Genomic DNA, 24654 nt, shown 5'->3' with positions numbered 1-24654 from the left:
ATGTGCTCAGGAGGAAGGGCTACTCCTCATAACCCACTTGCTTTAATCTATCAGTTATTTTATCACTCACTTATTCCTCAAGAGGAAATCTGCTTAACAAAATCAAACAAAAAAGGAAGAGTAGGAATGGGGCCTACTGCATTCATCTGTGCTCAGGATGTAAGGGCAGAGAATCAGGGGCAGTTGTGATTCATGGCTGAGTTGTACAGATTGTCTTTAGAATTCTCGCACTTTCTGTGACCTGCTAGGTTAGGGTCAGGCACTGGTGGCTCCTGCCTGTAATACTATCTACTCATGAGACTAAGATCTGAGGATCATGGAAAATCCATGAAACTCTTAACTCCAGTTACTCATCAAAAATCTGGAAGTGAAGCAGTAGCCTAAATTGGTACAGCACTAGCCTGGACGAAAAAGCTTAAAAATGGCATCCAAATTCTGAGTTCAAGCCCCAGGTCCATTACAAATTGAGAACAAAATTAAAAGAAGGCATGGGTTATCTTTTTAATAATGAAAGGGAAACCAAACATGATGTTGGGTACCTGTAGTCCTAGCTACTTGGGAGGCTGAGGTAGGAAGATCACCAGAGCTCAGGAGATGGAAATCAGCCTTGATAATACAATTATATTCCTACCTCATAATAGTAGTAGTAGTAGTGGAAGTAGTAGTAAAGTATGTCATGACATAAGTTTGCAAATGCAATGCCCACAGGAGGAAAACATGTCATATAAATGTGTAAATTAGGTTATGTACAAGAAAACCCAACAAGAAAATCATAAAGACAAATGAAACATAGCCTCAGTCTGGGAGGTAGTGGGAATAGTGTGGACTGTGGAATGGAATCTTATCTCCAGTTAACTACGAAAAAGCTGGACATGGAGCTGTAGCTCAAGTTGAGCAAAAAGCTCAGGGGTATCACCCAGACCTCCAGTGTAAGCCCTAGGCTCAGATACACACACACACACACACACACACACACACACACACACACACACACACATAGTAGATGCAGCAGTGATTCTCACTTGCCACCCATGTCCCTAAGATGTACTTCCATGGGGAGACTCAAGGTATTCTGGGGAAGGGGGGTATACTCGGTAAGACAGTATGTGGACAGAGAGGGAGACTAGACAGCAATGAAGTGATGCTGCCTCCAGGTTCCCAGGGAGCCACTGAAATACTTATATGCAAGCTGTATGATGTACCAGAAGGATCAGAAATAGAAGAGGGGTGATTGGGCATTCCAGAAAGCCTGGTCTTGTAGGAGAGCGTGGAGTTGCAAGAACAAGCTCCACCTCCTGCTCTAACCGGATTGCTCACCCCTCTAGCTCTCTTTCTCCTCTGAAGAAAGCCACAGGTGTTGACTGGTGAGGACCAGTGCCTACAGACGGCCCAGGAATCATGGACATGCTAAAGGGTTCAGAGGGACTTGCTCAGGAGGCACATTGGTGCCCACAGAGGCAGCAGTGTTTCTAAATCTACACAGCCATGCTTCCTGGCCTACATGCAAAGCCCAAGCTAAGAAAGAGCCTGTAGGAAGGAGTTATGTTTGTGCCACTTCTGGGACTTGACCTCAAGGCCTAAGACCTCTCTTTGAGCTTATATACTCAAGGCTAGTGTTTTACCACTTGAGCCATACCTCTGCTCCGGCTTTTTTGGGGGGAGGTGGTTAATTGGAGATAAGGGCCTCACAGAATTTCCTGCCCCAGGCTGCTTTTGAACCTTAATTCTCAGATCTCAGCCTTCTGAGTAGCCAGGATTATGGGTATGAGCCACTGGCACCTGGTTTATGAAGGAATCGTAATCAAGGCAGGAAATTGGCTTTTTTTTTAGAATAACAAAAAAATATTTTACTAAAACATAAGATTTACAGAAGTTTCCAGACAAGCCATACAAAATGGTCATAAGTTTTTTTTGAAGGGACAAAATGTACACTTGACAGCAAAGACACAATGGTAGTAGTGAGGGCTGTGATGTTTAATATTCCCATGTTGGTTCAAACAATCGAGCTTGTCCACCTGTGATGTTTAAAGTTAGACTTGGCTAGAGTGTACTCTAAAGAACTGGTTAGCTACTTTTAACCAATACAATTAGGTACCCATCAACGGGAAGGGGGTGTAGGATCCCCTGAAATGAAACTGCTTTACCCTAAAAAACAAACAAAAAAACCCACCCAAACCCCTACAGCTAACCCCAACAACTTCCTTCATTCACAGTGCTTTATACTTAAACCATGATGGGGAAAATGGATAAAAGCAGAGAGCCACTGCTTTTATAGGTTTCACAACAATCCAGGTGGTACTTCTAGTCTCTGCTCATGTTTAACAGTGAATCCAGACAAGACATAAATTTGCTGATGTGCATGTGCATTTAACCACCAAAGTACTGAAGACATCTGACTTTTATTCTGTAATGTTTCTAAAACTGTGTCCACTAAGTGTAAACAAAAAAGGAAGAAGTCTTGGCAGAACAGGAGAACTGATGTACATTGGATGATTGGATTGACTTAAATATTATTATTCATGGCATAAAGCCTAGTCCATGCTCTAGCTGTTTCTATGGCTTGGGCTCATTGGCCTTCCACTGCTCTGCTACATCATTTGCTAATGGATCGTCTGGATTAGAAACATTTAAGAAAGCCTGGATGGATAGCAGAACTGTGAGGATCTGCAGTGCTGGGGACCACTTATCTTTCAAAATATCTAAACATATTCTTCCCAACTTGTCTACATTGTGATGATAAATTTTGATAATGAAACCTATTTTAGGTGCTGCCATTGGGTATTCTTCTAGAAGGAATAGTTCAAGTTTAAAAGTCCCTCCTTCAAAGTGGGAATCCTGAGGCCCAGCAATAACCACATGGGAAAAAAAAGGGTGCTTTGCTCTCATCTGGTTCTGATTTAATGCCAGGAACTGGTTCTTCCAGCAAGCGCTGGATTTCCTTAATGATCCTGAGGGGCAGCCCGGCTGTCTTGTCAAATCCTGAGTTTAGCCTCAACTCTCGGCTCTGCTCCCCTCACCAGGAAATAGAGTTTTAACCTGCTATTTGTTATCAGTCTTGGCTTGGACCACAGAAAACCTGTCAGCTGTCTCTGATTGTGTGTGTTTTCAAATCTACCTGGATGTCTAGGAAGATAGGTGTATTGTATTAATCACACAGGAATTGTTTCTTTGTGTTTTCTGAGACAGGGTCTCACTATGTATTCTATGTTGGCTTCAAACTCAACCACATAGCCCAGGCTGGCCTCAAATACTTGTTCCTCCTGCCTCAGCCTCCTGACTGTTGGACTACTGGTTTGTACTGTCATACTTCTGCACTATGGGACAATTTTATGTGGGTACTGGGGCCTGAACTCTTGACCTCGGTGCCATCCATGAGTTCTTGTGCACAATACTATCCCTCTGCCACTTGAGCCAAAGCCCTACTTCCAGGTTTTGAGTGGCTCATTGGAGGTAAGAATATTACAGTGATTTTCCTGCCCAGGCTACATTTGATCTGTGATCCTCAGATCCCAGCCTCCTGAGTAGCTAGGATTATAGACATGAGCCACTTGGTGCCCAGCTAAAGAAAGAGTTCTTGAAACAGAGTGAGGAAAAATGACTGCTGTTCCCTGTGGTAGAACCTGTCAGAGTGCCTCACATAGAAGCTAGGATTACAGACTTGAGTCATGGTGGGGGGAAAGGGGGGAAGGTACCCAAAATGAAAGGGACATGCTTGTTTTGGAAGTAGGGATATTTGTTTTGGTAAAATGTACATTTCTCTTCAGGCCTTGAACAAAACTTTTGTAAAAAGCTTAGGGACAGTACCCAGGCCATAAGTTCAAGCTGTGGAACCAGCACACAGACACCCACACACAAACACACTCTCGGGCTGGGGATATGGCCTAGTGGCAAGAGTGCCTGCCTCGGATACACGAGGCCCTAGGTTCGATTCCCCAGCACCACATATACAGAAAACGGCCAGAAGCGGCGCTGTGGCTCAAGTGGCAGAGTGCTAGCTAGCCTTGAGCGGGAAGAAGCCAGGGACAGTGCTCAGGCCCTGAGTCCAAGGCCCAGGACTGGCAAAAAAAAAAAAAAAAAGAAGTAGTATCTCAGCTTGGGGCTGGGGATATGGCCTAGTGGCAAGATTGCTTGCCTCGTATACATGAGGCCCTGGGTTCAATTCCCCAGCACCACATATACAGAAAATGGCCAGAAGTGGCGCTGTGGCTCAAATGGCAAAGTGCTAGCCTTGAGCAAAAAGAAGCCAGGGACAATGCTCAGGCCCTGAGTCCAAGCCGCAGGACTGGCCAAAAAAAAAAAAAAAACACTCTCATGCAAACACTAACATAATAGCAATACTGCAAAACATGTTCAGAACATCAACATTCTACACAGAACAATTTGTGCTCAAACGAAATAAAAAGGCAGGTGTTGGTGCTTCACGACTGGGATCCAAGCTACTCAGGAAGGTGAGGTCTGAAGATCACAGTTCAAAGCTAGACTGGGGGAAAATCTGTGAGACTCTTACCTTCAATTAACCACCAGTAAACCAGAAGTGGATCTATGGCTCTAAATGGTAGAGTCCTGGACTGAGTAAAAGAGCTCAGTACAGTGCCCAGGTCCTCAGTTCAAGCCTGGTCAGTGGTGAGCAGAAGAACCTCATGCAGGCACATCTCCTTCAGTGAAAGGCCCTCTGGCAGCCCATGAATCTGGCTGGGCTCTACTGATCCTGTTTACTGGATTAGTTGACTGAGTGTCTACATACACATCATTCCCCAGTGACTTGCAAGGCTGCTCTGGAAGGCCTGAGGCCCTACTGACTTGGGACCCAGGGGAGAGGCAGACAAATGTTGACTGAGCTACTCAGCCTATGGAGATGACCAGCTCTACCCTCTCCACTGGGCAGAGTCACTCTGCACCCACCTTTGACCGTGTTCTGCATGTGGCAAGTCCATTAAAAGCAACTATGGCAATTTTAGGAACATCCATTATCTCCAAGTCTAAAAGCTGGGTGCCAATGGCTTACATACGCCTGTAATCCTAGATACTCAGGAGTCTGAGATCTAAGAATCAGAGTTCAAAGTCAGCTCAAGCAGGTAAGTTTGTGAGACTTCATATTTTTTTGTTTGCCATGGGGTTTGAACTCAGGGCCTGGGTAATGTTCCTGAGATCCTTTTCCTCAGCGCTGCTGTTCTACTATTTTGAATTACAGCTGGTGGTTTCCTGGAGAGAAGAGCCCTTCTCTGCCTGGTTTTGAACCTAGATCCTCAGATCGCAGCCTTCTGGGTAGCTATGATTACATTTTTGTTGTTGTTGTTGTTCTGAATGTTTATTCACAGTCCAGCCACTCACTTCCTCACTTTCAGCCCTCACATCATGTTCTTGAGCTTCAAAGAAATAAGTTTTCCTATGGTCTCTTCTGAGCCCCCACCTCCCCATGTAAGGCCCAGTGCCAGGTGCTAGGAAGAGCAACAGGGAGCAAGGTGTGGGTACTGCTCCTTGGGAGCTGCAGGCTTGCTGTATTGACTGCTGCTATGGGAGAGAATACTGGCGTAGTACGGAGACTTTCTGTCACTGTGTTCTCATAGCTGTTGGAAATTCATTACTCCTCCCCTTCCTGGTATATGAGCTCAGGTATAAATCACTCAGTCCCTATCTCCATCTCCAGACTGTCTGATGTGGGCTGCCTCTCCACATCCTGTCTCTTGCTCTTCAGGATGTCTAGCCTGTGATGGAAAATGTCTACTCACTGACCAGAGTAACACATACAAGGGCTTTTCTTGGTTTGTTGAAGATCTGCTTATTAGTAGTTGTCAATTTAGGCCGATTGGGATGGAGGGTCAATTCAATCTCATCCTTCTGGTGGTCCTGCTGGCTTCTGGCTTGGTCTAACTCCTGCTCTTCTACTGAAGCATGCAGGTGCTGGCCATCTCAGTCCCAGCCTTGTGCATGCCTGGGCCTCTCCTCAGAGTTCCTTCTCTGGCGGGATAGGGCACCTGAGTTGACCCCAGTCACTACCCTGCTCTCCAGGGTTGTAGCTCTGAGGAGTCCCCTCATCTTCTGGGCTGATTCTTACCTTCCTGCTTCACTTGGACTATCCAGTGATGTGAAGTAAGACTTCTCTCACTCTGGAGAGACTGGCTTCTTCTCCCAGAGAATTTGATTTTCTGACTGTGGAGCTGCTCATTCTTCATGCTGGGCTTTCACCATGACTGGGTGTCAGGGATGGGCTTTGGCACCTGGCTAGATGGGGCAAGAGTGGCTATCTGTCCAGGTTACAGAGCTAAGGGCCTCCTGATCACCGCCACACACTTTACAGTGATCACCATAGGATTCTTGGATACCTCTGGTTCCAGGGCCTCCATCTGCTGTCCTGTTAATGCTCCCTCCCTTCTTGAGAACTTGAAAGTGGTTTTGGAATTCCAATTTGCTGTGTATGACTACTTGGATTATTTGTCTCTCTTAGTTGCCTGTTATGGTCTCTGGAATTATGGTAGGATTCAGCACAGCTTTTTATTCCTCTTTAGATTAAGAAATGACCCAGGCTCTGGCAAGGATAAACAGGAAGGTCTACTGAGACCCAAAAGTGTGAAATACAATTCCATGGCACCATACCGTAGCCTCCAGTCACCTTGTTGCTTTTATTTGGAGTAAAGTGGCCTCTTGTAAGACTCACTGATCTGAAATCTGCAGTTCGAAGCCAGCCCAGCCAGGGAAAGATCCCTGTAAGAGTCTTCATCTCTAGTTGGCCAGCAGAAGTGCTGGGAACAGAGTCGTGAGTCGCTTTGAGCCTCAAAGTGGTAGGGTGCTAGTCTTGAGCTGGAGAGCTGACGGACAGCACTCAGGCCCTGAGTCCAAGTCCAGTGAAAAGTCACTCCTGGGACAAAAGTGATGGAGCATCCAGAGGCAGTAAGCCACTGCTTGGATGGCAGAGATGGTGTCAGATCCTAGAGTCACTCCTGTTTGGCCTTTCAAAAGTTAGTCAAAGCCGGGAAATCCTAGAAGAATAGTTCATAAGCATGCCTTTCTAATGCCCATGTCTGTCTACTGGGCAGGAACTTGCCAGTCATCTGTGATAGTGGGTAGTAAGGGTAAGTTTGTCAAATGGGAGGATAGTTTAAAATCCCAACCCTCTGCATGTGCTCAAAGCCCTAACTGGAAGTGAGAATTTTAAGCTGATACATCTATTCAGGAAAGAAAGCTTGTAGAACTGAGATTGTGTCCTTATTGAGATCTGTTAAAGGACTGCAAAGGTAATGTAGGCATTTTTTTAGGTCATCAGAGATCAGTTCCCCAGCCAGTCAGGAAAAAGCTTTTATAAACTAGAATGTTAAAAGGCTACACTGTGGTAGCCCAAAAAGAAGTCTGTATAGTTGAAAGTTAAAATGTTTACTGTAATTTCCAGTTTGGAGTAAGGCTCCTAATGGACATCTGATCCTGCACCCCTTGGTAAAGTAGACTAAGGTTATAGGTTCCTGGCTAGGTAAGGTCAACGTCCCTGAGTCAGCCTGAAGAAGTTACAGAAGATGGATGATTCTTCACCCATCAGCACCCCCCCTTTAGGACCAAGGGACCAGAAGTGTTTTTGGGAAGGTGAGGCAGGATAAACTAGAGGCATGGAAAACAGAGGTAACAGTATACAGAGACTGCACTTGTGAGAAATGGTTACAGGCCAAGCCTCTATGTTGGCTTAAAAAAAATCCTAGCCTTAGTGGAAATATCTGATTTAAACTTACTGACCTGGCAAAATGACCCAAGGACCATTGATTGCCTAAAGCTGTCTTGACATTCAGTGATGTGCCAGCCTACAAAAGCTAGTGTGCTTAAGAAGGAATCAGGAAACTTAGGTTAAGCTTCTCTAACCAGTCTATGGAGAAAGTTGCAGGTAACCCAGCAGAAGGTGTGACATCCTACTGGAACCACTGGGAGCCACTGCTGCCTGACACCACCATGGCCCCTGACCATTCCATTTGAGTGAAGATCAAGGACAGTCTAACAGTCATCTGGAAGAATCTACATCTTCAGATGGGACTCTATCAAACACAGCTGATTTCTGCTGGAAAGTGCTTCAGATCTGCTAAAACTTAAATTCTTGGGGGGACATTCTTGAATTCACTGGAGTTAACTAGCTTTATTAATAAAATTGGATATTGTATGAAATTTTCAAGCATACTGGCCTGCTGCTAAATTCAAAGCATGTATGACAGGCTGGAGAGTCACTCCCAGGCAATGCCTGGGGTGGGAGGTGTGTCCAAGAGTATTAAAATGTGTCCAGATGGATTAGAGTGTGACATCAGAGAAGAGAGGGAGGTAACTGCCACCAGGTGTGCCAGGTACCAAGGTAACTGGACAGAGATTTAAACTGCTGGGGACATCTTCATGGAGCCCTCCTGGGGGTGGATCTTACAGATGCCACTGGCCAACCTTAGGCACTTAGAGGCACTGGAAACTGGAGAAATCCACTCTAAAATAGTAACTCATGATAGTTGGCTCTGGTCTGGCTTCTTAGGAGCAGCAGTTCCATTGGACTGACCCTTGCCCCACCTTTGTTTTCCCCAACAGCCTGTGGGTGGAGCCATAGTAAATTGCCTTAATGTAGTTGAGATAAACCGGATTCTACAAACCAGAGGAAAAGAAAATGTAGACAGTTTAAAACCCTAGCAGCAACGAATCCCCAGGAATTGTAAAGAGGAAAGTTAGTATAGAAAGCCTTAGAAAAGGGATAGAGAAAACAAAAAGGGTTCCTCTGGATAAGAAAGGGATTTAAAAAGTCAATTGTCAGAATGTTCCAGTAAGTCGCTGATGGCATGAGGAAGTAGAAGATTGTGTGAGTGGGGATATGTTAAATTTTATAAGCCACAGATTATAAAACTGTATAAGGAAAGACTTTAGAAAGAGAATTGGGGAAACAAATGTTTCCTTTAGATTAAAAGGTTTTGGGATGCTAAAAGTGAGAAAGACAATCCCTAGAAAGTTTGAGTATGTAACAAATGGTATCAGTATATCTTAAAATTAGAGCATATGGGTAAAGTTGGTATGTAATCAAATTGGCTATAATATAAATAGGGTCTGAATTGGGGCTTCGGTGTAAACCTGTTTATCTGTACCTGCTGCATCTGCAGGGCTAAGGGACTTGTGTGATGTCACACAAGTACTAACTTGCATTCGCATTTGTTATGAGCTTTTATCCACCCTCAGAGCCCTATAGCAAGTCCATCAAGAGATCTGGCTCAAGCTAAAGGTCCTTTATGAGACTGGACCTCCTCCTGAGCCACACCCACTACCAACTGAGTAAAGCGCCACCTATAATTTATGGTATTGCGGGCACAATACCAACCTGTCCCTACCGATTCTCAGTCAGAATCAAACTAATAAGCAAGGAGAACCACAATTGGTTCTTGAGTTACCTATCAGTAGGCGAGGATGAAGAGGTAAAGTAAACCCCATATTCAGGCAGTCCCCGTTTTGTTGTCTATTTAAACTATGAGTAACCCAGGCCACCAATTATCCCGGCTAGCAGGACAAGCTTATTAGGGCCCAGCTGGTCAGAAAACTCCCTGCTTAACTAACCACCTGGGAATGCTTAACTCTAACCGCCCTGGAATACCTCGAGCCCTGAGCCAATCAGATTTGTACCTGTATCCTAATCTTGCTTGAACACTTGATTGCTCTAACTTTGGGTTTTTGCCTTTATAAGCTCTGTGAAATCTCAGCTCAGGGCCTTCCTCCTAACCTCTGCTGTGTCGGTGGGTAGGATGAGGCCCAAGTTGCAGCTCGCCTGAATAAAGCCTTGCTTTTGCTTTTGGAACGTCTGGCTCTCGGTGGTCTTCTTGGTGGTCTTCTCGCGACTTGGGCATAACAAACCCACAATCTCCAGATCAGCCTCCTGAGTAGTGCCAGGCTTTCCCAAGAAATAATTCTCTCAAATTAACCAACAAGAAAGGCAAAAAAGCAAAAGTCCAGAATTTGAGCTGAGGCTTTTAGGGAAGGGCTCTGCAGATGTTATTACTTGAGAGCAAGAAAATCCATGAAGGTACAGCTAAAGGGGGCAAAGGAGTTTTATTTACAGCACAGAACACAGAACCCGAGCAGCCTCAACCTCCAAATACAGCCTGCAACTACCTTGTCATGCCTGCAACTACCTTGTCATGGATTAACTACCCAAAACCCAGAACCAAGAATCACCTCAACGTCCAAATCTCCAATGGAGCTAGCTTCTTTCTATTCCTCTTTCCCACAGGCCTGTCCTCAGGCCTCTCATCTTTCCACAGGCCTCAAGCATCTCCACAGGCATCGGGCCTTCTGCAGGCCTCAGGCCTCTAGGACCCTACACAGGCCCCAGGTCTCTATTCCATCAAAGGTCTCTCAACAGGCAGGCTCAGGCTTTCTCAGATACCCGTTCAGCTGCTCAGCTCAGCTCTGCTCCTCTGGCAGGTACCTCTGGATCTTTCCCTCTCCACTCTCTTCCTGTTCAATCCTCCACACCCAGCTCCAACTCCTGCCACCGGGGCCTTCTGATCCCCCCCCCCCCACACACACACACAGCTGCCCAGCCCACTTGGAATTGTCACTATGGCAATGATGTCAACACACAGAAGGAATTCCTGCCCAGCTGGTTATTGCACAGACAAACCTCTTGGACAGTGCCCAGGCCCTGATTTCAAGCCTTATAACAAGCACAAAATAATAATAATGATAATAATATGAATAAAAACCAGAGTGGAAGAACCAATTAATAATAAATTGAGACAGGCATTGGTGGCTGACGTGTAATCCTAGCTAGGCATGAAAATGGAATCTGAAGATGGTGGTTCAGAGCCCACCTGGGCAGGAAAAACCATGAGGCTTTTATCTCCAACCAGGAAAAAGCTGGAAGCAGAGCTGTGGCACAAGTGTAAAGCAACAGCCTTGAGTGAAAAAGCTAAATAATAGTGATTAGTCCCAGAGATCTAGGGCCAGGACAAACTACTTAACTATAATACACACACACACACACACACACACACACACACACACACACACTAATCAGGGTAGAAGAGCACAAAGAGCCAATTACAGATGTTAAAATGAACAGAGCATTGTAATAGAAACGGCAATGAGAGATCTCCCATTCAAGAAAAGCCCAGGTCCAGACGGATTCACAGCAGAATCCTACAAGGCCATCAAAACAGAACTCACACCAATACTTCTTAAACTCTTCAATGAAATTGAAAGACAAATTTTGCTACCAAACATATTCTATGATGCCAGTATAACCCTCATCCCAAAACCAGGCAGGGACTCATCATGGAAAGAGAACTATAGACCAATTTCCCTGATGAACATTGATGCTAAAATTCTCAGCAAAATTCTGGCCAATCGACTTCAACAGGTCATCAAAAAAAATAATATACCATGATCAAACTGGAGTCATCCCAGGGATGCAAAGTTGGTTCAGTATACGCAAGTCAAGTAAGTAATCCACCACATCAACTGCAGCAAGGGAAAGAATCACCTGGATATTGAAGGGGGGAATGAAGAGTTAAAGTAAACCCCATTTTCAGGAAGCCCCCATTTTGTTGTCTGTTTAAACTATGAGCAAACCCAGGGCAAGCTTATTAGGGCCCAGCCGGTCAATAACTCTAACCGCCTGGGAATGCTTAACTCTAATCGTCCCCAGAATGTCTTGAAGGTACCCGTGTCCTAATCTTGCTTGAACACCTGATTGCTGTAACTTTGTTTTTTGCCTTTATAAGCCCTGTGCAATCACAGCTTGGGGCTTCCTGCTAACCTCCGCTGTGTCGGTGGGTAGGACAAGGCCCGGGCCGCGGCCCGCTTGAATAAAGCCTTGCCTTGCTTTTGCATTTTGGAACGTCTGAGTCTTGGTGGTCTTCTTGGTGGTCATTTCGCAACTTGGCGTAACAGTTATATACCTAGATGCGGGAAAGGCATTTGATAAAATCCAGCACCCATTCATGATAAAAAGCCCTGGAAAAACTGGGATTCCAGGGAACATTCCTGAATATAATAAGGGCAGTTTATGACAAACCAACAGCAAGCATAATTCTAAATGGTGAAAAGCTGAAGCCTTTCCCTTTAAAATTAGGAGCAAGACAGTGATGTCCACTCTCTCCTCTCTTCAACATAGTACTAGAATTCCTAGCCAGAGCAATTAGGTAAGAAGAAAACATAAAGGGGATCCAAATAGGAAAAGATGAAGTTAAACATTCTGTCTTCGAAGATGACATGATCCTATACCTAAAGAACCCTATAGACTCTACTCCCAAGCTACTAGGGCTGATCCAAAACTTTGGCAAAGTAGCAGGATATAAAATAAACCCTCAAAAATCAATGGCCTTTCTATATGCCAATGACCCAAAGACCGAGGCCAAAATCAGGAAAGCAACTCCTTTTGCAATAGCTTCAAAAAACATAAAATACCCAGGAAAAACCTTAACCAAAGAAGTGAAAGACCTCTATGATGAGTACTTTAAAAACATGAAAAACAAAATTAAGGCAGCACTAAGGAAATGGAAAAACCTCCTATGCTCCTGGATTGGGAGATTAATATTGTCAAAATGGCAATATTGCCAAAGGCTATCTACACATTCAATGCAATACCCATTAATATCATAACACCATTTTTTAATGAAATAGATGAAGCAATCCAGAAATTCATTGGGAAAAAAAGCAAGAAAAGAAAAAAAGAAAGATAAAAGAAAAGCAAAGACGATTGGCACCAGTGTCTCACACCTGTCATCCTAACTATTCAGGAAGCTGAGTTGTGAGGATCACAGTTCAAAGCCAGTCTGGGCAGAAAAGTCCATGAGACTCTTCTCTCCAATTAACCAACAGAAAGCCAGAAGTGATGCTGTGGTTCAAGTGGTAGCATTAACTTTGAGCTGAAGAGCTCAGGGATAGTGCCCAGGCCCAGAGGTTAAGGCCCATGACCGAAAAGAAAAAGGAATTAAGAAAAAAAAAAGGCATAGATTGGGTTTTGGCTCAAATGGAAGAGACTGCTGGCTTTAAACAAAACACACACACACACACACACACACACACACACACACACAAACAGGGACATTGAGTAGGCCTTGGGTTCAAGGCCTAGGATCAGCACCAAAACAAAAATAGATGAGTAAAGTAATTGAGCTGTGGTTCAAGGTATGAAGCCTTGCTAGACTTAAGAAGAAAAGATAAGTAAAACCATAAATGGAAAGGGAGGTGAAGAAGAGCTAATTACAGATTTTAAAGTCTAGACTCACACCTGTAATCCAAGCTGCTCCTGGTCACTGAAATCTGAGGATCATGGTTTGTAGCCAGCCTGGGCAGAAAAGTCTAGGAGACTTATTTCAGTGGTGGTCTTGAATTTTAGGTGTTTTGCTCAAGGCTAGAGCACTACTACTTCCTGCCTCTTGGTGGTTAATTGGAGATAAGAATCTTATGGCCTTTCTTGACCTGGCTGGCTTTGTAGTTCTCTTGGTTTCACACGGGACTCTATTCACCTATTAACCACCACAAAAAGAAAACAAAAAAATATGAAAAACAACAGACAGAAGTTGAGCTTAGGCTTAAGTAGTAGAACTTGCTAGATTTGAATTAAATTCATTAGAACAACAACCACAAAAAAGACACAAAGCACCTCAGGGGGAGTCGCAGGCCCTTGAGTTCAAGTCCTAAGGACCAGCAGCCACATTAAAAATAAAAAAAGAACTCATGGACTGTAACCAGGCCCTCAGTTCAAGCCCTAGCACAAAAACAAAACAAAAAAAGGCAGAATGTAGTAGGATAGCCTAAGTTTTAGAGCCTGCTATGTTCAAGCTAAAACAAAATCAAAACCATAAGCAAGTGAGGGTGAGTGGTTAGGCCCTACCACCAGGCCAGTGGACCTGAACTAAAGAAGAAAAAATGAACAATGAAGTGAATGAAAAGGAAACCAAAAGAAGACAGGAGCCAATTAAAGATGTTTAAAGCATGGCTCAAACCTGTAATCCTACCTGCTTAGTGTTGTGCCAAGCCGCGAAACCACCACCAAGAAGACCACCAAGACTCAGGCATTCCGAAATGCAAAAGCAAGACAAGGCTTTATTTGAGCGAGCTGCAACTCGGGCCTCGTCCTACCCACCGACACAACGGAGGTTAGGAGGGAGCCTCGAGCTGTGATTACACAGGGCTTATAAAGGCAAAGAACAAGGTTACAACAATCAGGTGTTCAAGCAAGCAAGATTAGGACACAGGTACAAATCTGATTGGCTCAGGGTTCGATTCTAAAGTGGGGTTCACGTGGTAAAATGGGGTTCACGTGGTAAAATGGGGCCTAACTTCAAAGTCTGGCACTTCACTTAGTTCACTGAAATCTAAGGATTGTGGCTCAAAGCCAGCCTGGGCAGGAAAGTCCATGAGACTTGTTTTAGTGAGCAGCAGTGGTGGGCTTGAACTTGCTGTGTTTTGCTAATGCCTAGAGGTCTACTACTTCCTGCCTCTTGGTGGTTAATTGGAGATGAGTCTCATGGACTTTCTGCCTGCAGTGGCTTTAAAACATGATCCTCAGATTTCAGAGCCTGTATAATGTGCACACAAGACTCTTTTTCCCCCCAGTCCTGAGGCTTGAACTCAGGACCTGAACACTGTCCCTAGCTTCTTTTTTGCTCAAGGGTAGCCACAGCACCACCTTTTCCTTTTTCTCTACATGTGGTGCTGAGGAATCCAAGCCAGGAAATCATGTATGTGAGGCAAGCACTTTACCCTCGGTCACTGAGGTGCCAGACTTTGAAGTCAGGCCCCACCACGTGAACCCCATTTTAGAATCGAACCCTGAGCCAATCAGATTTGTACCTGTGTTCTAATCTTGCTTGCACAGCTGATTGTTGTAACCTTGTTCTTTGCCTTTATAAGCCCTGTGTAATCACAGCTCGGGGCTTCCTCCTAACCTCCGCTGTGTCGGTGGGTAGGACGAGGCCCGAGTTGGCAGCTCGTTAAATAAAACCTTGCCTTGCTTTTACATTTCAGAGTGTCTGAATCTCGGTGGTCTTCTTGGGGGTGGTCTTGCGACTTGGCACAACATTTGGGGGCTCGTCCGGGATAGCCCCAGAGACCCCCGAGACCCCAGACTCCGAAGGTAAGAAAACAGCCCTGTTCATTTGTCTTGTCCTGTAATGTGCCTGTTTGTTTGTCTTGCTTTTGCTTATTTCTTGAAGGGGTTGTCGAAGCAGATGCACTTACTTGACAATCCTGGGGAGACTGGGGGATGTCCCAGACTCCTCACCCTTAAAGGGGGATCTCTGGAGCCCCGCTTTCAACTTGAATTCACTCTTTCTGCATCCTTGCAGGAGGATGTGTGGGCCAACTTGGGAAATCTCCAGTTTTTCTTGTTCTTGATCTTGCCTATGTTTTTTTCCTTCTGTATTAATTGTTTTGGTTTCTTTTCTTTTGTAGCCTTTTGGACTAAACATCTGATCAGAGCTATGGGTAACGTTCTATCTTGGGGACCTCCATCTAGCCCCCTAGATTTGACTCTAGCTCACTGGAAGGAGATCAAGGAGATAGCTCAGAACCAAGGTGTGGTCCTTAAGGAGGAAAAGTGGATTACCCTGTGCAAATCAGAATGGCCCACCCTTGAGAGAGCTAATTGGCCACCTGAGGGAAGCTTTGACATCATTAAGATCAGTACCTTACAAAGCCTAATCGAAGCCCCTCATTCAGGCTATATAGACCAGATTCCTTATATAGACACCTGGAGGGAACTAGTTGACAGGGACACTCCAGCTTGGGTTCGGCCTTTCTTACCAACTCCCTCCTCCACTCCTTCCCCTACCCCAATATTCACTCAAAAAACACGGGGTGGTGGGCTGGGGATATAGCCTAGTGGCAAGAGTGCCTGCCTCGGATACATGAGGCCCTAGGTTCGATTCCCCAGCACCACATATACAGAAAACGGCCAGAAGCGGCGCTGTGGCTCAAGTGGCAGAGTGCTAGCCTTGAGCAAAAAAGAAGCCAGGGACAGTGCTCAGGCCCTGAGTCCAAGGCCCAGGACTGGCCAAAAAAAAAACACAAAAAAACACGGGGTGACAAGAGAGAACCTAAGAGGGGAGAGAAGAAATTATATCCACCTGTCCTCCAGGGAGGAAGCACAGAGGAGGAAATGCTTCCCCCTCCATACGCCCCACCCCAGTTAACTCTCCAAGAGGAGGACTCTGAGGAAGATGTTTCAGCTGTGCCCTCCACCCCGGAGGGCCCCACTCAATCAACTCGCCAGCGCCAAAGAATTGCCCTTCCCCTACGCCCTATAAGTCCTGTGGATGCGGACAGTCGACAACAATTCCAATACTGGCCATTTGCTACTAGTGATCTTTACAATTGGCGTGCCCCAAATGCCCCCTTTTCTGAGAAACCTCGGGACTTAATTCACTTGTTTGAAACTATACTTTTCACTCACCAGCCCACTTGGGATGATTGTAGCCAGCTTTTTTTTTTTTTTTTTTTTGCCAGTCCTGGGCCTTGGACTCAGGGCCTGAGCACTGTCCCTGGCTTCTTCCCGCTCAAGGCTAGCACTCTGCCACTTGAGCCACAGCGCCGCTTCTGGCCGTTTTCTGTATATGTGGTGCTGGGGAATCGAACCTAGGGCCTCGTGTATCCGAGGCAGGCACTCTTGCCGCTAGGCTATATCCCCAGCCCCTGTAGCCAGCTTTTACAGGTACTTTTCACCAATGAGGAGAGAGGTCGTATCCAAGAAGCGGCCCGGAGACTTATCCCTGGCCCCAACGGAGCACCCATCATGGATCCTGCTTTGATTGATACCTATTTTCCCCAGACCCGACCAGCATGGGACTACAATACGGCTGAAGGTAGGGAGCGACTCCTTGTCTATCACCAGGCTCTGCTGGCAGGTCTCAAGGCGGCGGCTCGCCAACCTACCAATATGGCCAAAGTTTATGATATCAGACAGGGAGAAAGTGAAAGTCCGGCAGCATACCTTGAGCGTCTTATGGACGCCTTTAGTCAATACACCCCATATGATCTTTAGACCCAGGAATCTGCTCAGATGATTATGTTTGCCTACGTAAATCAAGCCGCACCGGACATAAAGCGGAAATTGCAGGCTCTAGACAGGCTTGGGGAAAAATCTATTAGGGATCTAGTAGCAGTGGCGGAAAAGGTTTATAATAAGAGAGAAACAGGAGAACGAAGACAGGAAAGGAGTCTGGCTAGGATTTTGGAACAACAACAGAAGGAACTCAGGGAAATCCTGACCTCTATGCAGGCAGGAAACTTTAGACAGTCCTCCTCTCCAAGTAAGGAGCAAAAGCCCAAACCCCAACCAAGGATGGGGAAGAATCAATGTGCTTATTGCAAGAAGGAGGGGCATTGGATCAAAAACTGCCCAGAGCTAGCCCAGAAAAAGGAAGAAAAACATAAAGTAGGATCAAGAGTGTTGTCAACCTTAGAGATGGCTGAGGACAGTGACTGAGGAAGTCGGGGTTCAGATCCCCTCCCTGAGCCCAGGATAACATTAAAAGTGGAGGGGAATCCAGTCATGTTCATGGTAGATACGGGAGCAGAAAATTCAGTATTACTAGCCCCGAGAGGGCCGATGTCCACTAAAACAACATGGGTCCAAGGTGCAACGGGCACTAAACCCTATAAATGGACTACTCGAAGAACAGTGGACTTGGGAGCGGGCCAGGTAACCCACTCATTTTTAGTCATCCGTGACTGCCCCTATCCATTGCTTGGACGTGATCTCTTAACGAAAATGAAAGCTCAGATACAGTTCACAGGCAGTGGGACTTCTGTGACGAACTCAAGAGAAAAGCCTGTTAGTATACTAATAACTAGCAAGTTAGAAGAAGAGTATAGGCTATACCAGCATCTCAAGCCCGAGTCTCCGGAAAATGAGTGGCTACAGGCGTTTCCCCAAGCATGGGCAGAAACTGGGGGAATGGGACTGGCAAAACATCGTCTTCCAATCTTAAAGCCGGAGCTGACCCAGTAAGAGTTTGCCAGTACCCTATGTCACTAGAAGCAAAGAAGGGGATCACTCCTCACGTCAGAAAATTGTTAGATTTAGGAGTTCTGAAGCCCACCCAGTCAGCCTGGAATACTCCATTGTTGCCTATAAAAAAGTCTAATTCCAATGATTATAGACCAGTGCAAGACTTGAGAGAAGTTAACAAGAGAGTAATGGACATTCATCCAACAGTCCCAAACCCATATACCCTGCTGAGCTCCCTGTCACCGAGCCATGTGTGGTATACTGTGTTGGATCTAAAGGATGCTTTCTTTAGCCTGCCCTTAGCCTCACAGAGCCAAAGCTACTTTGCATTTACTTGGCACGATCCTGAAATCGGGATAAGCGGTCAATTGACCTGGACCAGGCTGCCTCAAGGATTCAAGAATTCGCCTACAATCTTTGATGAGGCGTTACATGAAGACCTAAGTGAGTACCGCTCCCAAAATACTGAAATAAGTCTATTGCAATATGTAGATGATTTGTTAATAGCTGCTCCAGACAAGGATAGTTGTCAAAAGGGAACAGCTAGGCTCTTAAAGACTCTTGGCAATTTGGGCTATAGGGCCTCCACTAAAAAGGCACAAATTTGTAAACCTGAAGTCACCTATCTGGGCTTCATATTAAAAGAGGGCAAGCATTGGCTGTCAGATGCACGTAAAGAGACTGTGCTAAAAATTCCTGTGCCTAAGTCAGCGAGACAAGTCAGAGAGTTCCTGGGAACAGCGGGTTTTTGCCAGCTGTGGATACCTGGGTTTGCTGAGATGGCCAAGCCTTTATATGAAGCCACCAAAAACCTCCCAGAATTTCATTAGACTGAGCAGATGCAAAAAGCCTTTGAGGCAATCAAGAAAAGCCTTCTAGAAGCCCCAGCCTTAGGCCTACCTGACGTGAATAAACCATTCACATTGTTTGTGGCCGAAAAGAAAGAATAGCAAAAGGGGTGCTCACCCAGCCAATTGGGCCCTGGAGACAACCGGTCGCCTATTTGTCAAAGAAATTGGATCCTGTCACCGCTGGGTGGCCTCCGTGCTTAAGAATAATAGCTGCAGTAGCCCTCTTGGTAAAAGATGTAGATAAGTTGACTCTGGGACAGAACCTGACTGTGGCCACTCCACATGCTCTAGAGGGGGTGCTAAAACAACCACCTGACCGATGGATGAGCAATGCCCGCATGGTCCATTACCAAACGTTGTTACTTAACCCGGCACATATCAGCTTCTGTGTACCAACAGCATTAAACCCAGAAACTCTGCTGCCGGATCCGGATCTGGAAGCGCCCCTGCATGATTGTGAGCAGATCCTGGCCCAAACACATAGCCTCCGGCCAGACTTGCTGGATTTACCGCTATCACATGCCGAGCACACCTGGTTCACCAATGGCAGCAGCTTCATTCGAGATGGAAAAAGGTATGCGGGTGCGGCGGTTACTACGGACACTGAGATATTGTGGGCAGAGGCACTCCCTCAGGGGATTTCTGCACAAAGAGCAGAACTAGTGGCACTAACAAAAGCTTTACAGATGGGAAAAGGAATGAGACTAAATATCTATACAGACAGCCGGTACACTTTTGCCACTGTACACATCCATGGAGCCATTTACCAAGAAAGGGGGCTACTGACAGCTGAAGGAAAGGCCATTAGAAACAGACAGGAGATTTTAAGCCTCATCCGGGCCCTATGGGAACCAGCAAAGATTGCCATTATGCATTGCCCGAGTCATCAAAAGGGAGTTGATTCGGTGACTAGAGGGAATAATCTGGCCGACCAGGCAGCTAAGGAAGCAGCCCTTCCAGCCCAGAGCAGAAGTATTGACTCTAGTAGACCCAGGACCACGAGCTTTGCCTCCTGTACCCCAGTATTCCCAAGAAGACTTGGAGTGGATAAAAAAAATTCCCATGACCCACAAAACCCCGGACAGAGAAGGAAACGATGACTGGTGGAAAACTGGTGAAGGGAAACTTATCTTGCCACAAAGGCTGGGTAAGGGGATCCTTAAAAGAATCCACCGAGCTTCTCACATAGGAACCCGAAGAATGCAGGACTTGCTCCGACATTCCAAAGTAAAAATTAGACAAGGAGATCAACTTACTGAAGATATTGTTAAAAAGTGCAAGGCCTGTCAGCTTACCAATGCCCCCAATCAACAAGTTACTAAAGGAGCTCGCCTCCATGGGGATAGGCCAGGCGTGTATTGGGAAGTAGATTTCACAGAAATCAAACCTGGAAAATTTGGATACAAATATTTGCTAGTTTTTGTAGACACCTTTTCAGGATGGGTGGAAGCCTATCCAACAAAGCATGAGACTGCGAATATAGTGGCTAAGAAGATCCTGGAAGAAATCCTACCCAGGTATGGCTTCCCATCCACCATTGGGTCAGACAACGGACCGGCTTTCGTCTCAAAACTAAGTCAGGGAATAGCCGCTGCACTGGGGACGGACTGGAAATTGGATTGTGCTTATAGACCCCAGAGTTCAGGACAGGTAGAGAGAATGAATCGGACTCTAAAAGAAACCTTAACTAAATTGGCCTTAGAGACTGGTGCAGACTGGGTGTCACTCCTTCCTTTTGCTCTACTTAGGGTAAGAAATTCTCCCTATCAACTTGGCTTTACTCCTTTTGAAATAATGTACGGGTACCCCCCGACCCATTATCCCTAGCCTTCAGACTGAATTGCTTGCTGATTTGGATGATACTGAATTTTTGTGTAAACTTGATTATTTGCAGCTCGTGCACAAGAAAATGTGGCCCCAACTTAAGGCATTATATGATTCCACTTCTGTCCCTACCCCCCATTTATTCAGACCAGGGGATTGGGTGTTCATCCAGAGGCATAACCCCAAATCCTTAGAACCACGATGGAAGGGACCCTACGTGGTGCTACTGACTACTCCCACTGCCCTTAAGGTAGATGGCATCACCACTTGGGTCCATTGCTGCCACGCCAGGCCAGCTGAACCTTTTGCCCTGGACGACGACTACCGTGGTGGATGGGAAGTCTCAAAGCACCCGACTCAGCTGCTTCACCTTCGCCTCAAGAAAAGAAAGTTAGACTGAATATTGTTATAATTTTCTTTTTGCCTTCTTTCCTTGCTACCCAGGCTAATGTTAATGTTATTTTGGCAGCTCACTCCAAAGGGAGGTGACCCCCTTATTTTAGGTAGTTTTGGGCTTGCTCAGGAATACGGGTATAGCCACCCGACCCTTAGAGCACAGCTGAGAAGTTTATGTACTATTTTGTTGCTTACATTTGGATACTAAACACTATACAGCTAATGGTAAGTCTGTATAGCTGAAAGTTAATTTTCAGTTTGCAGTAATCCTGCAGTCCCTTGGTAAGGCTATAGGTTCCTGGCTAGGTAAGGTCAACGCCCCTGAGTCAGCCTGAAGAAGTTACAGAAGATGGATGATCTTCACCCATCAGCCCCCCTTTAAAAACGAGGGACCAGAGATATTTTCGGATACTACTTTGGGCCCTACTGGCCCATGCCTTACCTCTATATCATCCCCTAGACATGCAAGCCATTGAAATGGACAGAATGGAGCCATGATTGGCTCCCATGGTACCAAAAAGAAAAAGGGGGAAATGAAGTGCCAGACTTTGAGGTTAGGCCCCATTTTACCACGTGAACCCCATTTTAGAATCAACCCTGAGCCAATCAGATTTGTACCTGTGTCCTAATCTTGCTTGCTTGAACACCTGATTGTTGTAACCTTGTTCTTTGCCTTTATAAGCCCTGTGTAACCACAGCTCGAGGCTCCCTCCTAACCTCCGCTGTGTCGGTGGGTAGGACGAGGCCCGAGTTGCACCTCGCTTAAATAAAGCCTTGCCTTGCTTTTGCATTTCGGAATGTCTGAGTCTCGGTGTTCTTCTTGGTGGTGGTTTCGCGGCTTGGCACAACATGCACAACTTGACTGTTCTCAGTTTCCTTGTGCTCTGGACCTCATTGTGGGGGGGCAGGGGCTTTGGGCACAGGCAGTGTAATCACTCTTGAGGCTCTTGTTCACAGGAGGGTCTGAGGTGATTGTTGACAGAATTCAACAATTTCACCAGAAGTTATATATGATGGTTTTCTTTTTTTTACACATAAAGGTTTGGGGGGTTTAGATTTAGTTTAGGTTTAGATTTTTAAAGATGCATGAAATTATAACATACTTATAAAATTACTTGTATAGATTCTTACCGATTGCTTATGGAATTCATAGATTCATAGATTATAGCATTCACAGATTTATACTATGTCCATTCCTAAATAAAGAGAATAGTGATTTGTCTACACACTATGAGTCTATACACTAGAATTAAAAATGAATTCAAGCTTAATAGCTGAGGTCATTTAGCTAGTTTTCAACTGGAACACAAACACCTCTGAACTGCTTTTGCTTTACAGCTCTCTGTCTCCTCATAGCTCTCCAGGAGGGAGGAGCAGTGGAGGACAACTACTGAATTATAGTGTGAGTGGATGCTGGGACTGGAGCTCCTTTGTAGGAAGCAGAGGGGAATGGCAGGCAGGGAGGTACTTCTGCCTGTCTTCGGCTTCTCATTACAGGATAGCAGAAACTGAGATGGTAATGGCAAACAATGACGCAGGGCAGGTAAACCTGTTCTCCTCTGTATTTGGAAGGTGGAAAGTTTTGGTATGTTTCAACATCCAGGTGCACTGATTTAGCTTTCACAGGCCTGGCACTATCTTGTTATAAACCACCTTTTATCAGAAAGTAAGTAGCCATCACATCATCAAATGCTCTCTGTAGTACCGATTTGTGGATCTATGGTTCGTCATATCCCATGGCACACTTTCTGGTGACAATTGTTGGGTCTCTCTGGTTGGGCAGTGGCTCATCTGGAAAGAGACAGCCTTCCTCAACCCCATCAAAACCATGGGTGAGCCATTATGTGGTGGATATCTGGCCTCTACTGTGTGTCTACAGTTAGCAGCTGTGAAAGGATGTTATGTCATCTTCCAGTCAGGTGATATGGTACCTCATATCTGCTCTCTATAATTTGTGTACAGAGCTGGGTGGAAGTGTTCCCTTTAAATGGGAATTTTCCTGTAATCACAAAAAACAAGATAGTGCCCAGGCCCCAGACATTCATCTTGAAGCCATCACATTCTTGTAGAAGGTACATTTCAGGGGCATGGAATATGTAGGCACCACACGTTTCTGTGAGCAACTGTCCAGGGGAAATCCTCATGCTTATCCCAAAGTCACTGACCTTGGCATTGCCATTTTCATGCAGTAGGATGTTGTCAGGTTTTAGGTCCAGGTGTGCAACTCCATTCAGTTGAAAGTACTGCACAGCACTTACTGCTTCAGAACCCTCCTGGCTTCATTGTCAAAAAGGCAGCTAGAAGCTCCAATCCACCTCTGCAAGTTTCCCTTGGTGGCCATTTCCATCACCAGGTAGACATATACTTCACCCTGGATCATTTGGTACACCCTGATCATGTGTGATTCAGTCTTAACAACATCCACCTCATTTCTCACTCTGTGAGGCAGTGACAGGCTTTCACCTCCCCATAGCTGCCATAGCCAATGATCTGCTGTACATGGTATTGGCTGGCAAGAATCTCCTCCTCTTGGAGGAGAATGTAGTGCATTCGCTGTCATTTGACTCTATTTTCTTTATGGAATGACAAGGATCCAACCTTTACCAAACTTAGCTCACTAAATATGGTAGGTAGTAACTCTGAACTATACTTACCTAATATGGCAGGTAGCAAATTGTAATCAAAACTAAATAAATCATTGTGGAGGGTATCAAATCTTAATTAAACTTAGCTAAGTCAATTCAATGGTAGTATATCTTAACTGAAATTAGCACAATATAAGCCACAGAATAACGGAAATTCCCAAACCCACCCAACAAAAAGCCTCCCTCTCCTCCCACCCCCAAGTAAAAGCATCAACCTGTAGTAACCCACTGGGAAGGGAAATCCTACCCCTGCTGTGTCACTGTGAGGACATAGGAGCGGGCGTGGTATTAGGCTGTGTCAGGAATAAGGGAGGGGCAACCTAGGATGTCCCGCGCCCCCCCCCACAGCCATGGTTGCACTCCAAATTGGTCTGTTGATTGGAGAGGGCGGGGCTTGAGAGCCTCGATTATATACACGGCTGCTTGCCTGGGCAGCAGCGGAGAGAATAGAAGAAGGTGGGAGAGGAAGAGAAGAGAAGAACAGGAGGACAGAAGTGAATGCCGGCAGAGGAGTGGGGCAGAGCCAAACTGGCCATCTGCTGGAAGATCAGCATGGCCAACCCGGCCCTCAGAGGAGCAAATGGAGCAGAACCGGGCTGGTGGGAGAAGCTGAGCGGCATGGGACCTGAGCCTGAGGCCTGAGGGAGCATCCTAGGTGGAGTGAGAGTCCAAGGCCTGAGGACTGAGGAGGAGTCCAGAGCTTCAGGCCTGAGGAGGCGTCCAGAGCCTGAGGCTGGCAGAAAAGCCTAAAGCCTGTGCGGAGGCTTGATGCTTAACTCTTGAGGAGAGGCAAGACCTACAGGAAGGAAGTTTGCTCCTCAGTGGATTATTCTCACTCTTGGAATACAAAAAACCTAACTCTGATTTAGTCCAGTCATCAAAGGAGATCTCTCAGCACTGCAACGGACAAGGGCAACTAACTGCCTTCTGTAGGCCCTGCAGGCACTTCACAATGCCACTTGAGGTCAGGAAGGAACTGCACCAATCA

At 45.8% G+C, this 24654-nt stretch overlaps 1 protein-coding gene and 1 pseudogene across 1 annotated transcript in view; both read right to left on the bottom strand.

The window, feature by feature from the left end:
* Window positions 1-24654, bottom strand: part of LOC125366476 (zinc finger protein 717-like) — a 158830-nt gene that overhangs the window by 70872 nt on the left and 63304 nt on the right. The window lies entirely within an intron of this gene.
* LOC125365722 lies at window positions 2504-23571 on the bottom strand (annotated as a pseudogene).

The sequence above is a fragment of the Perognathus longimembris genome, chromosome 17 (assembly GCF_023159225.1).
Source record: "Perognathus longimembris pacificus isolate PPM17 chromosome 17, ASM2315922v1, whole genome shotgun sequence".
Taxonomy (NCBI): Eukaryota; Metazoa; Chordata; class Mammalia; order Rodentia; family Heteromyidae; genus Perognathus; species Perognathus longimembris.
The sequence above is the reverse complement of the archived record's forward strand: the minus strand, read 5'-3'. Positions and strand labels throughout refer to the sequence as shown.